The sequence below is a fragment of the Oncorhynchus kisutch genome, linkage group LG18 (genome assembly GCF_002021735.2).
Source record: "Oncorhynchus kisutch isolate 150728-3 linkage group LG18, Okis_V2, whole genome shotgun sequence".
NCBI classification, from domain to species: domain Eukaryota; kingdom Metazoa; phylum Chordata; class Actinopteri; order Salmoniformes; family Salmonidae; genus Oncorhynchus; species Oncorhynchus kisutch.
In genome coordinates, this window is record NC_034191.2 from 43,748,468 (window position 1) to 43,762,122 (window position 13,655).

General features: G+C 40.2%; 1 long non-coding RNA gene across 1 annotated transcript; it reads right to left on the reverse strand.

The window, feature by feature from the left end:
* Positions 1-1,821: 1,821 nt before the first annotated feature.
* LOC116354771 (uncharacterized) lies at positions 1,822-4,421 on the reverse strand. Its single transcript, XR_004204000.1, has 3 exons — positions 3,959-4,421; positions 3,748-3,846; positions 1,822-2,265 (listed from the first exon to the last, which is right to left on the reverse strand). It is a non-coding gene; the product is annotated as an uncharacterized LOC116354771 (long non-coding RNA).
* Between the last annotated feature and the right edge of the window lie 9,234 nt (positions 4,422-13,655).

Genomic DNA, 13,655 nt, shown 5'->3' on the forward strand with positions numbered 1-13,655 from the left:
CAACCCTCCCCTATTTTGGACCACCCCTCTCCCCCAGTAAATTGCGATTTGTCCCTTGTTTCTCATTGGCTGTCCCATCTATGCCCCCCTCCATTGCCTTTCCAAACCAAACTGCCTCAACTTCATCCCAAAATGACGGCTTTCAATCTCCACTGTTTCCATTTTTTTGGTCTGTTTTTTTCTCAACTTTTGACGTGTTTTGAGATTCTTCGAAAAGCGCTGTACAAGTAAAATAAAATGTAAGTAAAATGTAAAAGTATAACGATGTTTACAATAAAATCTAGCCTCTTAGCAATGTTGTCAAAATTTTAAAAAATGTCATTTTTGCTCAAGGTAAAGTTTGAAACATACCCATTTGAAAAATATACTACGAGATCAAGATCATCCCAGAATTTGGGTATTACATTACGTTACGACAAAAAATAATAATTCTTGTCCACATCTGTGCACTTCGAAATCAAGGCATTTGTTGGATATATTATGTATCACCTTCAAATGGACGTCTCTAGCCTTACTTGGTATACAAAACCTGTAAGGCTTTAACCATGCTTTTTTCAAATCTATGTAATCAATTATTGAATTCGAATAAAACTTCCCTTTTGGTGTTGCTGCCACTAGTATTCTGTCTGCAGCACACATAATGACATCACTTTCGTATGGTAATGAGGAAACCTTCCACATAAAACCCCCTCATTTCAAAAACATTGCCATGAGGATAACTCATTTGAAAAGTCCATTTTTTTATTGTGCTTATTAACAAATGCAAGAAGGAAGTTATGAAAACAATTAGAAATATGTTTCAATATGTCTGAGTGACTCATTGCGAGTTTACAGAACAGGGTTGCAGGCGGCTGAGATCGAGACCTTCTCTTCCTCTGCATCAGCTTCTAAAACCACTTTCTGAATTTCAAGCTTCTGCCTCTAACTCTAGGAAATTATTTCCCACCTTCTCCTCCTTCCTTAATCCTCCAACCCCTCCCCCTCGCTCCTCCCTCTCTGTGGACGCCTTTGTCATCCACTTTGAAAAAAAGCTTGATGACATCCGCTACTCATTCACTCAGCCTATTGAGTCCACTGGTCTCACTCACATAGGACTACCCTACGCCTTGACCTCTTTCTCCCCTCTCTCTCCAGATGACATCCTGCAACTAGTGAAGTCAGGCCACCAGACAACCTGCCTGCTTGACCCCACCCCCTCCTCCAGACCATCTCTGGAGATCTTCTCCCACTCCTCACTTCCCTCATCACTGGCTGTGTTCCCTCTGACTTCAAAATGGCCTGAGTTGCTCCCCTCCTCAAGAAACCAACACTCAACCAACATCTGACACCCGACCAACATCTGACGTCAAAAACTATAGACCTGTATCCTTTCTTTTTTCTTCTTTCCAAAACACTTGAGCGCGCGGTCTCTGATCAACTTTCTTGAAATCTCTCGCAGAACAATCGTCTTGACTTTAACCAGTCAGGCTTCACGACGGGTCACTCAATCGAGACTGCTCTTCTCTGTTATCACGGAGGCTCTCCGCACTGCCAAAGCTGACTCTTCTCTGTTCTCACCCTCCTAGATTTATCCGCTGCCTTCGACTCCGTGAAGCATCAGCTCCTCCTCTCCACCCTCTCGGGGCTGGGTGTCTCAGGCTCTGTCAGGTCCTCCTCTCCACCCTCTCGGGGCTGGGTGTCTCAGGCTCTGTCAGGTCCTCCTCTCCACCCTCTCAGGGCTGGGCGTCTCAGGCTCTGTCAGATCCTCCTCTCCACCCTCTCAGGGCTGGGCGTCTAGGGCTCTGTCAGATCCTCCTCTCCACCCTCTCAGGGCTGGGCGTCTAGGGCTCTGTCAGATCCTCCTCTCCACCCTCTCAGGGCTGGGCGTCTCAGGCTCTGCACACTCTTGGATTGCATCCTACCTGGCAGGCCGCTCCTACCAGATGACGTGGAGAGGATTTGTGTCTGCACCACAGACTCTCACTACTGGTGTCCCCCAGGGCTGTGAGATGTGGTTGTCCCACCTAGCTATCTTAAAATGATAGCACTAACTGTAAGTCGCTCTGGATAAGAGCGTCTGCTAATTGTATAAAATGTCAAATGTAAATGGGGCCTTTAGGATCATTTAGTGTCAGCTCTACAGGGGGGGACATGCCTCATCTGATACAGATACTTTACTCTCGTTTGAGCTGTGTCTATGACTATAATAGTCTCACAAAAAACTTGGACTAACAGCCTCTCTCAGCCCTGGCTTGCAGCTCTGCATCCACCAACCCCTTTAGCCACCTGAAAATAAACCAGACATTCTGCATGTTAAAATACAACACAAACAAGGTTTAGGGTTGCAGAGGGCATCAAATCTCCCATCTGAGGAATGTGATTATGAAATCAGCCACTATGCAACCTGCCCAAAACTTTAAATTAAATCTAATTCGCCTATGTGGTCGAGCTACAGCTGTGTTTGTCAGACCATGAGACATTATGAAAAACGGTCTTCTCACAAAAATGCCTGAGGCGTCTAAATGGTTGGTGTTCAAAGGTGTTTTCCATTTTGCTCTACGACCCCACAGTCAGTAATGCTAAAGTGACAACTTCTGTCTGTAGTGTCCAAACTGTTTGAGCTACAAACTATACTGAACAAAAATATAAACGCAACATGTAATGTATTGGTCTCATGTTTCATGAACTGAAATAAAAGACCCCCTCCCCCCAAAAAGATCAAATTTTATGCACAAGTTTGTCTCTGTTAGTGAGCATTTCTCCTTTGCCAAGATAATCTATCCATCTGACAGGTGTGGCATATCAAGAAGCTGATAAAAAACAGCAGGATCATTACACAGGTGAACCTTGTGCTGGAGACAATAAAAGGCCACTCGGAAATGTGCAGTTTTGTCACACAACACAATGCCACAGATGTCTCAAGTATTGAGGGAGTGTGCAATTGGCATTCTGACTGAAGGAATCTCCACCAGAAATGTTGCCAGAAAATTGAATGTTAATTTCTCTACCATAAGACTCTAATGTCATTTTAGAGTGGCCTTTGTGGGGAAAAACTCAAAATAAGAGGGTAAATACGTAAGTTTTCTGAGTTTTCTTATATATCTCCTAGATATAGAACAGACACTTCAAAAAATTCCTTATGATCTATTTTTTGATTGTCTTTTTTGCCATTTATGAATGTGTTATTCAAAGAGTTTCTTTGGGCTATAGTAGTAAAGGCCAAATTCAATATTTTATCAAATAATAATACCTAAAGGAGTTCTAAAATTCTAAATCAAATAGCAAAACAATTCCAAATGTTAGCTTTGAGTGGGGAAAGATTGAAAGAGTTTTTATTGGCAGAGAGGATTGGAACTCTTTCTTATTGGTCTATTACATAATTTACCACATGGTGATGTCACCATGGAAGGCCAAAACTCCCTCCCACCAAAACAGGCTGAACTTTCAGGCAGCCTTTTCAAACAGCTCTTATACTAAAAGTCCACTGTCTGTCATCATTTTCACATTTTTCGAGTATTATTCCAACCCTTATGTTTTTGACTGCATTGGGCCTTTAAGATCTTGTGAAGTAGTTATTCAGTATAACCTTTTTTATATAAGGGGTAGCCTGCCATCTTGTGGTCAGTTTCTGCAGTTGCAGTTACTGTCTTGTTCATTTTGGGTTCTCTACCTGGGAATATAGTGCACCTGATGGAATCTTTATCCCAGCCTTCACAAACAAATCCTTATTGATGATGATAGGTTGTGTGTGCGTTTGTGTGTGTGTACTTTCTACGGCAGCTCCATTAGGCTCGGCGTATCCCGGTCCCTTAGTGATGATGCGACAGAAGATTCCTCCATCCTCCCTTGTAACTAAAACAGCTCCATCTAACACACACAAACAAAATATTAATTTAAGCACTCTCACAAAATCACACATGTCAATGTTGACTGAATGTATAACAAAAAAAAAAACTCTCTCAATCCCTCACAGACAGACCTGGAAGACGTGGTTGGGGGGGTATCTTCGGGTGGACTGCCGTAGTCATACTCTGGTTGTCCTTTCATAGTAACCACTCCCAGGTATCACAGCTTGATTGCATGACGTACACACACACACACAGTTATAGTGACTACACCCAGGTCCAATGCCTTGATTGCCTGGCCCACACTAACACACAGACACACTTGAGACACACACACCCTTGCCCAGCTCAAAAGATAACTTATTTCCTTGTTCGAGGCCAGAGTAAAACAGGGTTTCATCCAGCAGCATGCCAACATAGTAAACAAACACCTTGTCCCCCACCAACAAACACCCTGTCCCTGTGCTTCACTAACTACAGAGGGAAGGGAGGGAGAGAGACACTGGAGGTTAGTTCTGCTGTAGCAGTGTATTGCATGGTCAGCAACACACAATATAATTCCCTTACATTTTTGCTTTTACAGTTTGTTTTTTGTTATATACATAAGACATTATTTAAAAAAATAAATAATAATATTATATATATATATATATACACACAATATATACACAAACAACATTTTGGATAGTTAGTACTCTGACATCTACCTAGTGTTTTCAATAACGATTACCGATTATGAGCTTTTTAAACCCAGCCCTCTGCTACTCTCAGCCCATCCCACCAGTCTCCGTAGACCACCACTTTTTGATTTCCACGCTCCATTTATTTTTCAAATGTGCTGTGATGTCTCACATGAACTTTGAACTTTTCTAATCACATAGTATCCTCAGATTGTACGTTAAAGATAAATATTTTTCCTAAGAGTATTATATTATATTATTTATTGACTGACTATGACTTTCCAAATCGTCCAACACTGCAATTTGTAGGGTTAATTTTAGATGAATATTGTGATTTTTCATCCATTTCTGAACCTGTGACCAGAAATAAGCTACGTGGGGACAATACCAGAATAAATGATCTAATAATTTTGTTCAGCAAAATCTGCAGAGCTGAGAGTGTGTGTGTCCCATTCAGGCTTCTGCCTCTAACCTTAGGAAACTTGGTGGCAAGAATATTGTATAATAATTTAAACTGAAAAAGTTGCTGTTGAATCAAGTGTTGTTTTGTGTATTAGTTTATATACCGTGTGCCATGGAATTAGTACATCAGAAAAACATTTTTGCAACCTGTATGGCACAGCTGTCAACATTTGTTGTCCTCAAATGAAACTGGTATATTTTTCTATTTATGCCAATCTTTTTCAGACAGTTTTGGTGTTTAATATATAGCAGACTATCAAATTCTCTACTTTGTCCCCCTTCCACCTGCCTCCTCCATTTTTGCAGTAATGCTGCAATCAGTTGGTTGTAGTTTGGACTGAGCAAACATACCCATACATTTTCAATAGCTACATAAATTCACCAATACTACTCATAAAATCCTTAATAAATATAATATATATATTTTTTAATGTCCATCATGTAGTTTTTTTTTATCAATGAGTATATTTGAGTTTAACCATAATATGTTGTAATATTTGTCTTTTCTGGAGGATAAATTGAAATTGTAACCAGCTTTGTACAGCTTGTTTCAGAAAGGGCAATACTTTGAACAAGGTTTCTTTTTCAAAGAACCAGAAAGTAGAAGTTGTAATCTGTAAAAAGACAACAAAAAATTCTTAGTAATCTACTGGAGAACAAATTCAGGTTTAAGTATAATTTATGTATGAGTGAAGCTTTTAGTGAGAGGTTTAATGCTTTAATATTTAATTTCAGCGCCTTAAACTCATATACATTATATAAATAGGCACTTTAAATTTGTCTGGCTTAGGGTTCCAAATAAAGTGAAATATTTTATGTTCATATGATTTTTATTTATTTATCTGGAGTAGGCAATGCCATAAGTAAAGAAGTAAACTTTGATAGGACTAAAGAATTGATCCATGTGATTTACCTCTCCATTGTTACAGAATCTTGTCTATTTTTGAGAATTTTCATAAAAATGTGTTGTAGTAAATTCATTTATATCTTTAGGAATATGAATACCAAGTACGTATACTTCGTCATCAGCCCATTTTATTGCTAAACTACATGGTAATGTAAGAGTTGTATCTTTTATAGATCCAATACGTAATGTGGTGCACTTATTATAATTTGATTTTAGTCCAGAGAGGCTAGAGAAGTGATTTTCAATGAGACCGGGCAGGGATCCAGATTGCATACATCGACACTTTTGTTTTAAAGACCTGGATTTCTAACCCCTTGAGATGTTCTTGGATCTGATTTGAATAGCTAGCATTTCAACCATAAGAAATAGATATGGAGACAGCAGACAGCCTTGTTTTCCTGCTCTTGACAGTTCAATACTTTCTGAGATGTAACTATTATTTACTATTGAACACCTGGGGTTGCTATACATAACTTTAATCCAGTATATAAGAGATTCACCTAAATTAAAATAGTCCAGGCAATTATGTATAAATTCTAGTGATACTTGATTAAAACCCTTTTCAAAATCTGCTATAAAGATCAGGCCTGGTTTATTTGAGGTTTCGTTTTGTTCTACTGTTTCAAGTAATTATTGTATATTATCTCTCCTGTTTCAGTAATAGTGAAATCAGACCTTGTTGAGTAGTTGACTATTTTTATAGGAGTAGTTAGAAAATTCTAATAGTGCATCTTTAGTACATAAAAAAAGGTTTGATAAATCTCTACTGGTATGCCATCAAGTCCTGGGGGTTTTCCCAGACCAAAAGTATTTTATTGCCTCAAAAAGTTCCTCTTCTGTAAGTTGGCCTTCACACAGGTCTTTCTGTACATCTGTTAATTTTACATTATTATTAGGGAAAAAATCCTTACAGTTAACATCATTCAGTGGAGATGAAGGAGAATGGAAAGAAAACATATGCTTAAAATATTTTGCTTCCTTTTTCAAAATATAATTTGGTGGATCATGGATGACTGTCATTGGTAATGGGTTTCTGTAACTTCTTTTTGGTAGGATTTCGATGTTGAAGATTCAAGAAAAATGTTGTGCATTTGTCCCCATTTTCCATTCAGTTCTCTTTATTGTTGTAATAAATGACACTTGATCGTTCATGAATAAGTTCCTCAAGTTCTTTTTGTTTTTCCTCTTACCTCTATAGTACTGTTTGTATTGCCAGCTACCTGTGCAGTCAGTTCCTCTATTTCCTTTGTTAGTCTAAACCTTTATATATTGTTTTAGATTTTTTTAAATGTAGCACTTTTTCATGGTATCCAATTGGTAGATACAGTCTTGTCCCAACGCTGCAACTCCCCTATGGACTCGGGAGAGGCGGAGGATGAGAGCCATGTGTCCTCCGAAACACAACCCTGTCAAGCCATATTGCTTGTTGACACACTCCTCGCTTAATCCGGAAGCCAGCCGTACCAATGTGTCGGAGGAAACACCATCCACCTGGGCAACCGAAGTCAGCCACAAGGACCCGGAACGCCACAAGGAGTCGCTAGAGCATGATAGGACAAGGAAATCCCATCCGGCCAAACCCTCCCCTAACCTGGACGATGCTGGACCAATTGTGTGCCGCCTCATGGGTCTCCTGGTCGTGGCCGGCTATGACACAGCCTGGGATTGAAGCCGGTTCTGTAGTGATGCCTCAAGCACTGCAAAGCAGTGCACCACTTGGGAGGCAGTCTAAACTCTTTTGACCGAAACTGCTTTGTTTTACAGATGAGCATGGCATTGCATGGCATGGTCTCTGAAGACACATTTGGAAGGGAACCATACAGTAAGGGGATCTGCTGCACCTGTATATTGTGGGTGAAAAATTCAGTTATAAATTATTTTGTCTTAGTTAAGAACCAATTGTCATCCAGTAGGCCTTGATTACATTTCCATTACCCCCGTCCACATGGAAATTCTGTAAGAGTTATGTGGAGGCTAATTAGATGGTGGTCCGATCGCATTCTGTCTCCTATAAATACTTTTGGTGCCCGAGAGAATGACACAATAACTTATTCAAGATTGATAGCTTGATTAAGTCTCCTCCAAGTATAAAGTAGGTCCGTTTTTTCCCCCCACTAGTACTAATGTGGGACGGTAGGTAGCCTAGTGGTTAGAGCGTTGGGCCAGTAACCGAAAGGTTGCTGGATTGAATCCCCGAGCTGACAAGGTAAAAATCTGTCGTTCTGCCCTTGAACAAGACAGTTAACCCACTGTTCCCCGTTAGGCCATCATTGTAAATAAGAATTTGTTCACTGACTTGCCTAGTTAAATAAAGGTTAAATAAAAAATGTGTCCAGGATATTTGTGATCTCCTTAAGGGCGTGTGGTAGTGGTACTGTATGCTGTCCAGTACTTTGGCCTGCAGTTGTGTTCAGGTCTTGGGCTTTGGGCTCTTAAACTGCAAGAAGTGAATTGATTTGTGTGATGTGGGAACTGTCGGATGAGACAATGAGAGTCTTCTGCAAGAGGGACAGTAAAGGTAAATCATAGATGCATGAAAATGGCAGTTCAAAAATCATTGTATAATAAAAATCAATCCCTGTGACATCTCACATTCATAACTGAAACCGTAACATACCAAACATTATTTTAAAACCGTTGTTTTGCATGTTAACACACCCACCTACAACTGAAAAACATTTAGGGAAGATCTACAGAGAAAATACTTAACCAGAATGTTATGGCAGTAGATGAAATGTAGGAGTATGACGCATCTTGATGAAGGTTGGTTGTCTGATGTTGGGTAGATCAGGGGGGAGGACTTTGGATGTTGGGAAAGGAGCCCTGGAGGTACCCTGCTGTCTGGCACTGCAGAACCCCTCTGTAGATTCCGTAGAACTAGAACAGAGTAAACAGGAAGAGGGAGTAGAAAGGGGAGGTGGAGGGATGCAATAGAGAAAACACAGGTATCAGTAGATATATATATCAGCGGGTATATAAAAGGGGTAGTTTTAGTCATCTTTACTTAGCTAACTAGCTACCTTGCAGTACAAATGGGTCACAGGACTAGTTGAGATGGACTATGGTCCCTGGGTTGTTTCTAATCACTGCAATCCAAAGCAAATACTTGCATAATTCAAGGCAGAACACAATCAGATAGTAAGACAGTTAGATTACTATTAACTTACTTTAACTACGTTAGTAGTTGTACAGTTCACTATCATTATGTACAATAAGTGTTGTAAAAACTAGCTAGCAGGATAACATTTCCATTATTTGTAAGTGTCAACAGTTGAAGAGATGCAAAGCTTACCTATCAGAACAAGCTCCTCTCAGGAAGGTAGCTAGTTAGATTGTTAGCTTTTTGCTGCCAAAGGAGGGTCAACCAGTTATTAAATCCAAGGGTTCATACTTTTTTCACCCTAAACTGTGAATGTTTACACTGTGTTCAATAAAGACATAACGTATAATTGTTTGTGTGTTGTTAGTTTAAGCAGACTGCTCGTCTATTGTTGTGCTTTAGATGAAGATCAGCTTTTATGACCAATTTATGCAGAAATCCAGGTAATTCCGAAGGGTTTACATACTTTCTTGCCACACACACACATAGTAACGGAATTCCTCTTCAGAGGAGTAGCAAGGATCAGACCAATGTGCAGCGTGGTAAGTGTCAATAATGATATTTAATAAGTCAACTGAACAAAATAACAAAAGTACAAACAAAACAGTCCCATATGGTGAAACCACTAACACAGGATACAAATACATTAGAAAACAGGCTACCTAAATATGGCTCCCAATCAGAGACAATGACTGACACCTGCCTCTGATTGAGAACCATACTAGGCCAAACACATAGAATATAACAGAACAAAAACATAGAATGCCCACCCCAACTCACACCTGTTACGGTCTTCTGGTGAAAGAGAGGAGGACCAAAATGCAGCGTTGTTATTCATAAAGATCTTTAATGAAAGATGAAAATACAAACAATTTACAATAAAAGTAACGTGACAACAGTCCTAACTTGTGCAAAACACAGAGACAGGAACAATCTCTGATTGAGAACCACTCTAGGCAACCATAGATTTACCTAGAATACTATACTAAACACAACCCCATAAATCTACAAAACCCCTAGACAAGCAAACACATAATCACCCATGTCACACCCTGGCCTAACCACAATAATAAAGAAAACACAAAATACTAAGGCCAGGGCGTGACAACGCTCTGACCAACTAAAATAAAGACATACAAAAGGAACTAAGGTCAGAACATGACATATATATATCTATATATATACAATGCCTTCAGAAAGTAGTCATACCCCTTGACTTATTCCACATTTATTCCACATTTTGTTGTGATACAGCCTGAATTCAAAATGGATTAAATATATATTTTTCTCACCCATCTACACAAAACATCCCATAATGACAAAGTGAAAACATGTTTTTATGCATTTTTGTAGATTTATTGAAAATGAAATAGAGCAATATCTCATTTACATAAGTGTTCACACCCATGAGTCGATGCTTTGTCGAAGCACCTTTGGCAGCGATTACACCTGTGAGTCTTTCTGGGTAAGTCTCTAAGAAATTTCCACACCTGAATTGTGCAACATTTGCCCATTAAAAAAATTATTCAAGCTCTAAAAATTGGTTGTTGATCATTGCTAGACAACCGTTTTCAGGTCGTGTCATAGATTTTCAAGTAGATTTAATTTAAAACTAACTCGGCCACTCAGGACAATTCACTGTCTTCTTGGTAAGCAACTCCAGTGTAGATTTGGCCTTGTGTTTTAGGTTATTGTCCTGCTGAAAGGTGAATTAATCTCCCAGTGTCTGGTGGAAAGCAGACTGAGCCAGGTTTGCCTCTATTATTTTGCCTGTGCTTAGCTCCATTCCGTTGAATTTTTATCCTGAAAAACTCCCCAGTTCCTAATTATTATAAACATACCCATAACATGATGCAGCCACCAGTATGCTTGAAAATATGGAGTGGTACTCAGTAATGTGTTGTATTGGATTTGCCCCAAACATAACACTTTGTATTCAGGAGAAAAAGTTAATTGCTTTGCCACATTTTTTGCACTATTACTTTAGTGCCTTGTTGCAAACAGGATGCATGTTTTGGATTTGTTTTTTAAATTACAGGGTTCCTTCTTTTCACTCTATCCATTAGGTTAGTATTGTGGATTAACTACAATGTTGTTGATCCATCCTCAGTTTTATTCAACCACAGCCATTCAACCCTGTAACTGTTTTAATGTCACCAAATCCCTGAGTGTTTTCCTTCCTCTCCTGCGAATGAGTTAGGAAGGAGGATGACTGTATCTTTGTAGTGGCTGGGTGTATTGATACACCATCCAAAGTTTAATTAACAACTTCACCATTCTCGAAGGGATATTCAATCTCTGTTTATTTTTTCTTTCTTCCCATCTACCAATAGGTGCCCTTCTTTGTGAGGCATTGGAAAACCTCCCTGGTCTTTGTGGTTGTATCTGTTTGAAATTCACTGCTTGACTGAGACACCTTACATATACTTTTATGTGTGGGGTACAGGGATGAGGTAGTCATTCAAAAATCATGTTAAACACTATTATTGCACACAGAGTGAGTCTGTGCAACTTATTAGGCGACTTGTTAAGCATATTTTTACTCCTGGACTTATTTAGGCTTGCCATAACCAAGGGGTTGAATACTTACTGTCTCAAGACATTTCAGCTTTTCATTTATAATTCATTTGTAAAAATGTCAAAAACATAATTCCACTTTGACATTATTCAAAGTGTGTAGGCCAGTGAAAAAAAAAATCACAATTTTATCAATTTTAAGTTCAGGATGTAACGCAGCAAAATGTGGAAAAAGTCAAGGGGTGTGAATACTTTTGGAAGGGGGGTACCAGTACATGAGGTACCACTACAGAGTCCTGTTTAGTAGTCTTATGGCTTGGGGGTAGAAGCTATTCAGGGTCCTGTTGGTTCCAGACCTGGTGCATCGGTACCGCTTGCTGTGCGGTAGCAGAGAAAACAGTTTATGACTTGGGTGGCTGGAGTCTTTGACAATTTATAAGGGCCTTCCTCTGACAACGCCTGGTATAGAGGTCCTGGATGGCAGGGAGTTTGGCCCCAGTGATATTCTGGCAGTAATCACTACCCTCTGTAGCGCCTTGCAGTCAGATGCCAAGAAGCTGACATGCCAGGCGGTGATGCAGCCAGTCAAGATGCTCTCAATGGTGCAGCTGTATAACTTTTTGAGGATCTGAAGAACATATTCCAGTTTGTGCTAGCGAAACAGTCCTTTATTTTAGTATCCGCTTCATTGGACCACTTCCGTATTGAGCGTGTCACTGGTACTTCCTGTTTTGAGTTTTTGCTTGTAAGCAGGAATCAGGAGGATAGAGTTATGGTCAGATTTGCCAAAGGGAGGGTGAGGGACAGTCTTGTATGCATTTTCATGTGCTTATCCATACGCAAAGCACAGACGTTAGGAAATTATCAAGAATATGAACCTTCCGACACCGCCTACGCGGTACATGACGTCTTTGCATCAGAAAATCCATAGAATATTAATTCCAAAAACAGATGTGTTTTGACACGCTCAGATGAACGGTCGACAGCAGAGTTATCCACAACCATCGCTAACTCCTCCTTCTCCCAGCACGAATCAAGGCCTACTCTCCTGAGCTGACTTAGCTGGCCATCCAGGTAATGCCAGGTCATGGCAGTTATGCTATGTGTGTGTGTGTGTGTGTGTGTGTGTGTGTGTGTGTGTGTGTGTGTGTGTGTGTGTGTGTGTGTGTGTGTGTGTGTGTGTGTGTGTGTGTGTGTGTGTGTGTGTGTGTGCACGTGCACGTGCATGCGTTTATGTTTGGCACGGAACCCTGGAAGGATGGATCTGGGTTCAGAGGAGCTAGTTCTTCCAGTTCTCTCATGTGTTGCTGGGGAGTTAGAATGACCCTGTGACTGGCCCTCAGGTGTGGAGAGAGGGAGGGAGGGAACGAGAGAGAGAGAGAGAGAGGTTTATAACCAGGTGCAGAGGGAACATGGTCATGTGTGTCAAGCGTTGGAAGTGTTAACAGACTGCTTGTTATTGAGTGGGTGGAGGTGGCAGTGGAGGTTTTATTAATGAGGTAGCTAGTGGAGGAATGAGACTGTGAAGGTGCGGGTTAGAATATCACGTTCTTTCTTTCTCTATGCTGGTCATAAGGGTGTATTGAGGTGGGTGGAAGAGGTCCAAATGAGAATTTCCACTGAAATGACAGTACTCCAAAGAGAATTTCAGCAAATATGTTCAGTGTTAATAGAGCAAAAAAAGACATGACACGTTTCAGGCGTGACGAATAGTGGAAATAAAGAAAACGTTTAAACGCTCCAAGTTTTAAGCAAGGTTTGGACCACTGTGGGTCCTGGCAAAGAGTACGAGCCGTAAACCATGAATTGAGAGATGGAGACAGTGGCGTCTATGACATACGATCAGTGTATTAGGCTACAATTCACTGAAGGGAATCAGGCAGACACAGATGTTCAGTTAGGCTATTCACTGAAACTGTACACGAGGACATGACTCATCTTTAGGAAAACACTACTAAACACACATCTTAATGCTGGTAATATTAGCCATTTTGGTGAACTTCAGGCTTCAGTGTAAAGACAGTTGGGTCCATTGAAATCCTGTAGATCCTAGAGGTGTGCTGTTTGCACCACCTAAATGGCAGACATCAATAGACGTCCTGCCCTGTTTTTATCATAACCTTGTTTCACAGCGTTCCCACCTTGTCATGATTATTCCCCATAGA